Source organism: Eleutherodactylus coqui, chromosome 8 (assembly GCF_035609145.1).
Source record: "Eleutherodactylus coqui strain aEleCoq1 chromosome 8, aEleCoq1.hap1, whole genome shotgun sequence".
NCBI lineage: Eukaryota > Metazoa > Chordata > Amphibia > Anura > Eleutherodactylidae > Eleutherodactylus > Eleutherodactylus coqui.
The window spans coordinates 29,465,945-29,477,970 of record NC_089844.1 but is presented as its reverse complement, the minus strand read 5'-3'; positions in this window follow the sequence as shown (position 1 = coordinate 29,477,970).

Below are 12,026 nucleotides of genomic sequence, written 5' to 3'. Positions count from 1 at the left end.
AGAGGGCACTCCTGCCTAAAAGCAGAGTCATCGCCTCGATAAAGGCGGCCCCACTGTCTTCTTCTACTGACCTGACTATTCCTAATCAAGGAGCTGGAAAGATGCACTAAACACTCAGGACACGAAACTGTTCACACACATACACACACTGTACACAAAGCACATGTCTGGCACCCTTCACAGACCTAACATACGTCACTGTTTACACCAACATACAGTGTAACACATACCACATAGAGCAGGACTGTACACGCCACATGTCTGGCACTTGTACAGACATACAACACATGTCACTGTTTACACCAACATACAACAGGTAATGCATACAACACGGACCCCACCCAGAGCTCACATGCATACCAGTCGCAAGCCAAAGCAGTCCAAGTGTCATCGCTCTTGAGGAATAGGGAGATACAGCCATCGTGCTGACATAGGAAGCAGCTTCAGGCATCACCCATCTGATACACACATATGACCGCAGACGTCTGGGGGGCCACAACTGCCCAGGGATAGGGAGAAACCTGCATGCACCTCAGAAATTGCAGGGGGGGGGGGGAAGACAACAGGTGCCCAGACCGTCTTCAGGGGAGGAGAGAGACACTTCAAACAAGCATGCATCAACCAGCTCTGAGTTGGATAAACAGTGATACATAGGGCACTAAAATGACCAGCAATCTCTCCCAGGAGTTTGCTGGTATTTATCTGCTGCAGACCAGGGTGATTGACTGCTGGAGAATACCACACCCAGCCAACTCCATTAACCCCTACCTGTAAAGGTTTGCACAAGGAAGCCTGTAGAACCACAGGTCGCAGATGTGCAACCTTAACAAGTGGTTTCCTTTTGTCCCTTTATGCGGCCATAACTATCTGTTCTGGCACAGAGTTTGAACGGACGGTGAAGGGGAAGAAACTTCCCTCATTCAGGTGCAACTACATTCCGTGCCTGCGAGCGTAGTTGCACCCACGCTTATCTGAAACCACCCTTGTGTTGCATCTGTATTCATACTGTTTTTCATGCGTGCAAAGAATAAAACACAAGAAGGCCCAAGTAAAGCCAGTTTTGTCATGAACAGCCTATAAATATACTGGAGATCACACAAGTATATCAACCAGTGTATAAAAACCAATATTGTATGTAGCGTACCTGATTGCGGAGGGGTAAATGGCAATAATGATGGCAGCGGTGTCCCTGCTGCTCCCCCTCATGAACGGCAGTGGCTGCTGACAATGTAAAAATAAAATCTTAGTTTTGGCGGGTTAGTGACTACCCGTAAGGTCGGGCAGGGTGAGATGGTGGTTTGTCAAGTTCGTGACACTAGTCCGTATACCGGCCGAAACCTGTGCCGGACTAAATAATAATAGAAGGGGGAAAAATAAAAAGGAAATTGTCCTTTTCCACCCCTTGTGGTACGTCAGTGCAGATGTTAACAGTGGTGAGAAGGGACTCCAGGCGGCAGGTTGAACAGAAAAACAATAAAATTATTTATTTTCATGAGAGAGGCTTTCTTCAAATAACTTCATATAAACAGCACTACTTCTTCTTGGAGGTAGATGATTACAGGTTGAAGTACATGACCATACATCTGGATACTTTACTTTGGCAATGGTTACTGTGACACTTGAAAATGAAGGACCCTCTTCTGTACACTATGCTTTGCCTTTCTGTTTTGCTTTCTCTTTAATTTATCTTTACTCTGAATAGATCTCCTGTTACACTCTTTTTCTCTCTTTCTTCTGTTTCTGACTGTTAGTTCTTCTTTTCTTTATCTAACGGTCTGTCCACATGAATTCTCTCTTATGATCTCTCGCTTTTTTCAGCACATTCTGGTTTTTGTACTCACACTTTCTCTTTCCCACCGCACTGGATTTTCTCTCTGCTTCTTCAATGACCAAACTCCAACTCTACACTCTCATTCTCTTAAACTCCACCCCTCTATTTTTTAGCTGTTTTCCCTAAGCCAACCCATGCGTAGATGTTATCTGCAAATCACAGAGCATCTCTCTCTTTCCTTGCTACCTAACCGACCAATAGACACCAGACCATAGGAAACCAATCGGCAACATTGCAAATAGTTAGATAGAACATGCATTGAAAACAAATCAAACACGAACATTTAAAGGCATATACCCACATTCAGGAAGTAACCACATAGATTATGTAGTGTACCAATCTAGGACACTACTTATACACCTACAATTCAATACACTCCAACAGAAATTGTTTATACGTTATTAATGTCAGCTTTATGGTGGGGTGGAATGTATTGACTTTCTCATGGAATTTTATTAGTTTTTGTTGGTCCAGATGGTTATCATATCATCAATGTAGCGAAAGTAGGCCAATGGTTTGCTGGAGCTGGAGGTCAGAAAGTCACTCTCCAGTTTTTTCATTATAAGGTTGGCATATTGCTGTGCAATTTTACTGCCCATGGCAGTTCTCCAGTTTTGCCATCAAAAAAGTACCAAACTTGTTTCACATCTGTAATATGGATGTATTAGGGTGGTTTCACATCTGCATTGGGGGTTCTGCTTTCCTTCTCTGTTCAAGGGGCAAGAAAGGGGAATTCCCGCGGGGAAATAAAATTCCATTAGAGAGTCAATGCATTCTACCCCACCATAAACCTGACATTAAGCTACTCATATACTGAAATCAACTTTTTGGACACCACCATAAAAATTTGAAACAACTCAATACAGACATCCCTATATCGAAAAGCGATTGATTGGCCCACATACGTCATATGGGACAGTTTCCATCCTAAACACATTAAAAAGTCCATTGTCTACAGCTAGACCATTAGATACCATCGGATCTGCTTCAACCCAACAGACAAAAGGAACATCTATACCATCTTAAAAGGACATTTTTAAATCAGGGCTACCACCCCACCTCAATTGATGACCAAATCACCAGAGCCACCAGGATACCCAGGAATCAACTGCTCCAATACACAGAGAAGGAAGGAAACGGCCGTGTACCTCTAGTAGTAACCTACAATCCACAGCTAGAAATACTAAGAAAAATCACAAGGAAACTGTCAGGGTACTGGGGTTTGGGTACTGGAAGTCCCTAAAAGCTACCCGCAACCCCTGTCCCTACCTACTTGCCCTCCTGGTCTAGGCCCCAGGGCGACAACTGGGCGACGGTCCCTATACTCACTAGGGAAGCGGGGGCAGGGGGTCAGACTTACAAACAAATACCGAGACAAACAGACACAGAGGTAAGTCAGGAAGGCCGGGTCGGCAACAGGAGAATATGCCGTACCAGGGATCAGGCAAAGTCAGAGTCAGGTCCAAAGGCAGAGGGTCACAATGGTAGATCAGATAAGAATAACGCGGGTGTAGCCTGGAGACAAACATACACTGGCAATGCTGGAGAGAAACAGGCACGTTTAAATGCTGTCAGAACTCCCGCCCCAGCAGCTGATTGGGGCGGGGAGCCTGCCAGCAGCCAGACCCAGGCAAAAGGCAGCGAGTGCAGATCCCAGATATCCAGCAGCAAGTGCAGATGCTGCTAGTCAGGATGTCATGGCAACGTGGACTGCATCGCCGCATCTCCAGCAACTGACCACCCAGGAGCCGCTCCCTGAGCCCAGGAGCACGCACCCGGAGCCAGTGTCCGGGACCCCGATGGCCCGGGAAGGTCACCAAGACCGGAGCTCCCCTGCGCCGCACCCTATCACCCGAGCTGATCGGACCGGAGGTGCAGACGCGGAGACCCCGAGAGCTGCCGGTTCTAACAGTACCCCCCTTCTATGGGGGGACACTGGACCCCCAAGACCCGGAGCAGGCTTAAAAGGAAAGGCCCTGTGGAATAATCGGACCAGACGTGGGGCATGAACATCTCTGGCAGGAACCCACGTCCGTTCATCAGGGCCAAACCCTCTCCAGTGGACCAGATACTGCATTGAGCCCCGAACCCGCCTGGAGTCAACAATACTCTCCACCTCAAATTCTAATTCTCCTTGCACAAGCATAGGAGAGGGCGGGTCACAGGTGGGCAAAACTGGAGTCACATATCTTTTTAACAAGCTTTTTATGAAAAACATTATGAATCTTCCAAGAGCCTGGAAGAGACAATCTATAAGCCAGCGGGTTAATAACCTGCGAAATAGAAAAAGGTTTGTGAGTGTGGAGGTACCTTGGGACAGTACCGCTCCAACTCCAAACTTGGAGGCGTCTACCTCCACCACATATGGACTGGATAGATCGGGTTGGATGAGGACGGGAGCTGAAGAGAGAGCAGCCTTCAGGGTAGTGAAGGCCGCAAGCGCATCTGCTGACCAATTACTCGCATCCGCCCCCTTTCCGGTGAGATCCGTTAAAGGCTTAGCCACCACGGAGAAGTTCTTAATGAACTTACGATAATACTCAGCAAACCCCAGGAAGCACTGCAGGGCTTTTAGGGTAACTGGCTGAGCCCATTCCGTGAATGCCTTCACCTTAACGGGATCCATCTGAATATCACATGGTGTAGTGATATATCCCTTGGTCAAACTGTCCTGAATATAGTCCTTCATGGACTCCCTCTCAGGAACAGTTACGTTGTAGATCCGACCCTTCGGGAGTTTAACACCTGGGATCAGATCAATTTTACAATCAAATTCTCTATGAGGAGGCAATCCTTCAGAGAGTTGTTTGGAGAAAACATCAGAAAACTCATCAATATAGTCTAGTAACTTGACCCCCTCCAAAACAGAAGTATCCAGATCCACTGGGTTCATGTGATTGGTACAGTGGGACCCCCACTTGACCAGCTCCAGCGTGTTCCAATTAATACTGGGATTGTGTTCCCTTAACCAAGGGAGCCCTAAGACTATGTCCACCGACAAGTCTTTCATAATGAGGAAGGTGCAAGTCTCAGTATGCTGGGTTCCTATGGTGAGAGTCAACTCTGGGGTAAGGGTAACAAGATTGACGAGGCCAGCATGCAAGGGAGTGCAATCAACTCCTGCAACCTCTATAGGAGGATCTAAACGTAGCAAGGAACCAGAAATCTGAGCCACAAAATCAAAATTCACAAAGTTTGCTGCTGCCCCAGAATCAACAAAGGCTTGTCCTGCACAAGAGAAGGAACGGAACTCTAAAACACAGGGCAAGAACATCTTAGATACAACAGGGGGTACCTGAGCCCCTAGACAGTCCTCCTGACAACTGCCTAGGAGCGGAAGTTTCTCCTGCCAAGGTTTTTTTCCGCAGGTAGCGATGTGATGACCAGATTCTCCGCAATATAAACAAAGGTTCTTCTTTAACCGATATTCCCTTCGCTGTTTAGGTGACATCGTTCCCAGTTCCATGGGTTCAGCGAGGGGAGGTGAGGTTGTCGGTCTTGCCGCGGAAGTGGCCGGGGAGGCCGGATGGACCAGACTGGGCCGAGCAGATAGTCTGGCCTTCAGGCGCCGGTCAGCTCGGATGGCTAGCGACATAACCTGTTCCAGGGTACCCGGCTCCGGCTGGGCCACCAACAGCTCCTTTAGGTCTTCAGATAGACCGGTCAAGAACAAGTCCTTGAGGGCTGAGTCGATCCACCCCGACTCAGTGCAGTGCTGTCTGAATTGGGAACAATAATCTTCTGCCACCTTCTGACCCTGGCGCAAGGACAACAGTTTGACGACAGCGTAGGCAGCATGGTTGGGTTCGTCACTGATCTGCCCCAGCGCAGAGAAAAACGTGTCTAAAGACTGTCGTGAGGGAGAGTCAGGGGGTAAGGAGAATGCCCAGTTTTGAGGTTCTCCTCTCAGTCGGGAAATCACGATGCCCACCCTCTGGTACTCAGTGCCAGACGAGTGGGGTCGCAAATAAAAAACAAACAGTTTACAGCCTTCCTGGAATGAGAAGAACTGCTTCCTTTCCCCAGAAAAAAAGTCAGGCAGCGTGGCCTGAGGCTCAGAGATAGTCGCCAGCATCGGGGAAGGCTGAACCTGAGCCTTAGCCAACACCTGTTCCTGGTGCTCATAGCGGGCAGTCAGGTCCTGTGTCAGGTTAGTCAGGGCCTGGGTGTGGTTTGCCAAGGCCGATACAGCCTCCATAGGAGCGGTGAATGTAGCCGGTCGGAGGGAAAAAGTCTGACCCTGTCGGGCCAGTGTAACTGTCAGGGTACTGGGGTTTGGGTACTGGAAGTCCCTAAAAGCTACCCGCAACCCCTGTCCCTACCTACTTGCCCCCCTGGGCTAGGCCCCAGGGCGACAACTGGGCGACGGTCCCTATACTTACTAGGGAAGCGGGGGCAGGGGGTCAGACTTACAAACAAATACCGAGACAAACAGACACAGAGGCAAGTCAGGAAGTCCGGGTCGGCAACAGGAGAATACACCATACCAGGGATCAGGCAAAGTCAGAGTCAGGTCCAAAGTCAGGAAGTCACAACGGGAGATCAGATAAGAATAACGCGGGTGTAGCCTGGAGGCAAACATGCACTGGCAATGCTGGAGAGAAACAGGCATGTTTAAATACTGTCAGAACTCCCGCCCCAGCAGCTGATTGGGGCGGGGAGCCTGCCAGCAGCCAGACCCAGGCAAAAGGCAGCGAGTGCAGATCCCAGATATCCAGCAGCAAGTGCAGATGCTGCTAGTCAGGATGTCATGGCAACGTGGACTGTATCGCCGCATCTCCAGCAACTGACCACCCAGGCGCCGCTCCCTGAGCCCAGGAGCACGTGCCCGGAGCCAGTGTCCGGGACCCCGACGACCCGGGGAGGTCACCAAGACCAGAGCTCCCCTGCGCCGCACCCGATCAGCTCGGGTGATAGGACCGGAGGTGCAGACGCGGAGACCCCGAGAGCTGCTGGTCCTAACAGAAACTCCATCATACTCTACACAAGGATGACCGTCTGAAAACCATATTCCCGGACCCTTCCCATTCTGTTATGCACCTCCAAATTTGAGAAACTTTATAAATCAGGAGTGCATTACAAGGACAGGATACAAATTCACATGTTCCACATCCAATGTTGTGTACCTGATTCTGTGCAGTAAATGTTCTGTTGGGGCCTTTATGTTGGGGAAACCAGACAAAAACTTAAAGGAGATGTCCCGCGCCGAAACGGGTTTTTTTTTTTTTAAACCCCCCCCCCGTTCGGCGCGAGACAACCCCGATGCAGGGGTTAAAAAAACCACCCGCACAGCGCTTACCTGAATCCCGGCGGTCCGGCGTCTTCATACTCACCTGCTGAAGATGGCCGCCGGGATCCTCTGTCTTCATGGACCGCAGGGCTTCTGTGCGGTCCATTGCCGATTCCAGCCTCCTGATTGGCTGGAATCGGCACGTGACGGGGCGGAGCTACACGGAGCTACACGGAGCCCCATAGAGAAGAGGAGAAGACCCGGACTGCGCAAGCGCGGCTAATTTGGCCATCGGAGGGCGAAAATTAGTCGGCACCATGGAGACGAGGACGCCAGCAACGGAGCAGGTAAGTATAAAACTTTTTATAACTTCTGTATGGCTCATAATTAATGCACAATGTACATTACAAAGTGCATTATTATGGCCATACAGAAGTGTATAGACCCACTTGCTGCCTCGGGACATCTCCTTTAAAGCAAAAATGAGATCTCATCGCCACACAATTAAAGAAAAAAAGACAGAATTACCTGTGGCCGAGCAGTTTTCTAGTCACGGACACAACATAGAACATGTGAAAGTCACCATATTAAAAGGCTATTTCAAATCACAAAGCCATAAAAGAATTTGGGAGTACAAATTTATAACAACCTTTGACACTTTCAATAGAGGCTTAAATTCTTCAAGAGGATTCATGCGTAACTGGGAAGTATGAGAAATCTATACCACAGATAACACTGTGGCCTGGTGTATAAGACACACACCCTACTTTCCCACACAAAATTAAGAAAAAAAAATGTAAGCATAAAACAGTACACTATGGGTCCCTGTTAAAAAATAACATTTTAAACAAAAAAACAGCCCTAGCTAGGCTACATTTAAAAAAAAAACAATAGTCACCTAGCAGCTGGCGTTCGGGTCACTCGCAATGGCCTGTGGCGCTGCTGCAGGTTGCCGTGTCCTCCTTCACGCCGAATACTCACCTAGCAGCTGGCATCAGGGTCCCTCGTGATGGCCTGCGGTGCTGCTGCAGGCTGCCGTGTCCTCCTTCACGCCGACAAAGCAGTTCTTCCTGGAAGCCACATGATTGAATCACTGTGATTGGTTAATAAAGCGCCGGCTTTCATTGGCTTAAGCGGCACTGGGTTAACCAATCAGAGCATTAGCTTGCTGGAGGCGGGGTATTCAAGTCCCGCTTCCAGGAAGAACTGCTCTGTCGGCGTGAGGGAGGACACGGCAGCCTGCATCAGCACTGCAGATCATCGCGAGGGACCCGAACGCTGGCTGCTACGTAAGTATTAGGCACTCCCTGAGCCAGCCCCCCATGTATAGGATGCAGGTTGACTTTTAACCTACAAAAAATGAGCAAAAAAAGCATCATATACACAGAAAAATACAGTAGTCTCGCTATGTCTGTGCCTTTTCATGTGTGTACATTAGTATTTATGCAGAGTGTAAGCTCTCGCCTACGACCAGAAGGTTGCAAGTTCAATCCCCGCTTGATTCAGGTAGCCGGCTGAAGGTTCACTCAGCCTTCCATCCTTCAGAGGTCGGTAAAATGAGAACCCAGCTTGGTGGGGGGTAATAAATAATAATTACCAGAAAGCGCTGTGGAATAAGTTGGCGTTATACAAATGCCATGATTTATTTTATTTTTATTTATATATGCCCCATCCATATCTGTTTTATTATGCCTGAGGAAGGATCCTGAGAGGTCTGAAAGCTCGCTATAACATCATGTATTTTTGTTAGGCATTAAAAGGTATCATATCTACAAGATGATTTGGTTTCTCTTACTGAGAACAATCACACTTTACTCTACTGGCGACACTGGACCAAACCTTTTTTCATATTTTTCAAGTGGTGTCTAGAATTGCAGCCAGAATCATGCTCAACATCCTGAATATTTTAATCAGGTTTATAGTAAACTGCATTCCTCTGGTGTTGACAACTCCTGCTCCACAATCCTTTGTCGCCTGTCAAAGATTCAACCTTTGACAATCACTTTTCTGAGTCTTACCATACGCTTCCCACACTCAACATCAGCCATATACTTATAACATATGTTACCGGTCAGCTGAGCAGTGATTTGATGAGGCCACAACATTCTATCGGTTTGACTATTCCAGCAATAGAATGGGTTAATCTTCTTCTTGGACACATGTTTGTAAGTAAACTGCTTCATTTTAAGTTTGGGATTTAGGGACATTTCAAGCAGGAAACTGTATGAAGCCAAAAAACTTGATGATCACATCCAATCCAGCCCTTAGTTCTGCTCTTAAGATATTGTGTATACAATTTGGATTTGGCTGGAAACAGAAGTATCTCAGCGTATCATTTTCTAGTCTTACTCAGTTTGGAGCACCTACTGAATAGTCCAATCCATACAACACCCTGGATTTAAACTGGATAAGCAGGTGGATCATAACACTTGGTGGCGGAGGTTGAGAACAGAGGTATAACGAGTAATCCTAGGGACCAACAGCAAAAATTACAGCAGACCTACACTTATTAAAAGCCACCATAAGAGCTAGGAGTATCAGGAACAAGACAATGATACAACATACAGAAAATAATAAATCTTCATGTATATGCTATCCAAGGGCATAGCTATAGTGGGTGCAGAGGCAGAAGTCATACATAGATGCTGGAGAATGAGGGGGCCCAGAGGTCCCCATGACACATAAGATGAAACCATTTAAGGTATGTGCATTTGCATTTGCGCGGCAAAAAAATATGCACAGATTAAAATGGCTAATTAGTCCAATAATTTCCAGATGTGTTCTTTTTCTTGCACAATTACGTAGTGTTTCACACATCTCCTAGTATATTTTGCATGCATTTATGCATCCCCAGAAAATAGAGTATGCTGTGTTTTTTGCATGTAAACAAACCCATTAAAATCAATGGAGTGTGTAGTAGTGCAGTACACAGAAGGGCCTGTAGAGGGCCAAAGACAGGACTTCCGGTGCAAGGGTTAACCAAGGGGTGGAGCAGGAACCAGATAAAAGCCAGCTCCTGCCAAAGAGTGAGGGAAGAACCAGCGCAGCAGAGTGAGGTGCTGCAGGCTGGTGGCCTGGAAAGGCAAGAGGTTGACAGGGTGACGCCCCTAACCTCAACACCCAGGTGGGGTGTGTATATATGGACTTTATGTTGTACTGAAGTACGTGATCTGGACTCTGTTATGTTGTTGGTGCCGTGAATAAAGACTCGCAGGAGCCAGGGTTAAAGAAGCTTCCATGTCTCCAGAGAGTGTTTCTACATGGCTGGTGCCCATTCCGGTCTAGAAGTCAGCGATCTTGCAGACAAGAGTACCCCCCTTGCCACATATGGTGGAGGATGCGGGCAGGTTCCAGAGTGGCGCACAAAGGGCCAGGAGGCCGAATCTGCGGTTTAAAGGGCCAGAAGGCCGAGTGTGCGGCTGTGTGGTGTGCAGTGTCCAAAGGACCAGGAGGCTGAAGCTGCGGTTGCCTTGCAGGTTAACAGAGGACCTCAGACAAGGCAAGTTGATGAACTGACTGCTTTATTTTGTTCAGTGTGGACTGAGTAGTAAAGATGGCGGTGTTGCTGGAGGCTACCTAAAGCCCTGCTGTGGTTTCAGACAGCATGGTCTGCAAAGAACTGACAGCAAATGATGGACATTTCTGCAGAACATAATGTTTGCTGTGCATAATGACACAGTTGAAGCCGCACAGTGTGAACAGACATTTAAAGAAAGTTTGTCTAAGAACTGTGTTGCTGACCGGGTGTGGCAAGAAAAGTCCGGTAACCCCGGCAGGTCATGTGTGGGGGATGGTGGAATGTATTATGTGCTTACTATGTGTCAATATGTTTCCCAAATGCAGTCAGGATGTGAACAGGGTGCAATGAGTGCAGCCAATGCCCATGTGGGAGCCTGTGCAAGTATACCTCTAGTGAGAGAGGGAAGGAAGAGTGAAGATAGGGGGTGTAGTACTATGCCTTCAGAGAGAGGAAGGATAGATTGTACTAAATCTGGAAGAAAGAAAAAAAAAAGAAAACGGCTGCAGCTAGGGAAACAAGTGAGGTTGTCAGTGCAGATTCAGGGTGAGACAGCAAGAGAACGCTTGGTTAAATTCAGGAGGGAGTTGCACCAATGCAACCTTATATGAAGTTGCTGGAAGAAGCATCTCAAACTGCTAATGAAAGACTTGACGCACAGTTTGAGAAAGAAAGGACTATCTTGTGTCTGCTTGGCGAAGAGGCCAAGAGGCAAAGGCTGTTAGCAGAGGAACAGACAGATAAATTCCTAAAAGAAAGTTTTCTTCAAGAAGTTGAGCAGCTAAAAGCAAGTAGTGCAGCTCTGTTAAAGGAGAAGGAGCACCTTGAGAGATTGGCTAAGGAGGAAGCTGATCACCGGGTGTTGCTGGAACAGACAAATGTTCAGTGTGAATAAAGCTTAGAAGAGATGAGAAGTGAGAAAAATAAGTATGAGGGAAATCTTTCAACAGCCCATAAAAAGATACAAGACCTCAGATGTAGCCAGAGAGGAGGCTGATCGCAGAGTATGGCCGCCTGCACACGGGCGGAAATCCCGCGGCGGTATTTCCCGCGGGATTTCCGTCACTGAAAGTTTGCATAGGAGTGCATTACAATACGCACTCCTATGCAGACGGCCGCGGTTTGGCCGCGCGAAATCTCGCGCGGCAAACAAACCGCAGCATGTCCTATTTTTGTGCGGGGCACGCACTCACCCGGCTCCGGTCTGCGCCACAGCCGGCACATGAAAGAGCCGGGGCCGCCAGGTGCGGGTGAGTACGCGCTCGTGAGTACGCGCTCGTCCCTGCAGGCTCTCGGGTCGGGTCCCGCGGCGAGAATTCTCGCTGCCGGATCCAACCCGCTCATCTGCAGGCAGCCTAAGTCTGGAGGCACAGTCTGTGCAGTATGAACAGGACTGTTAGAAACTGCAAATGAAAACCCAAGAGTTGGAGATGACGTGTTGCGAGTTA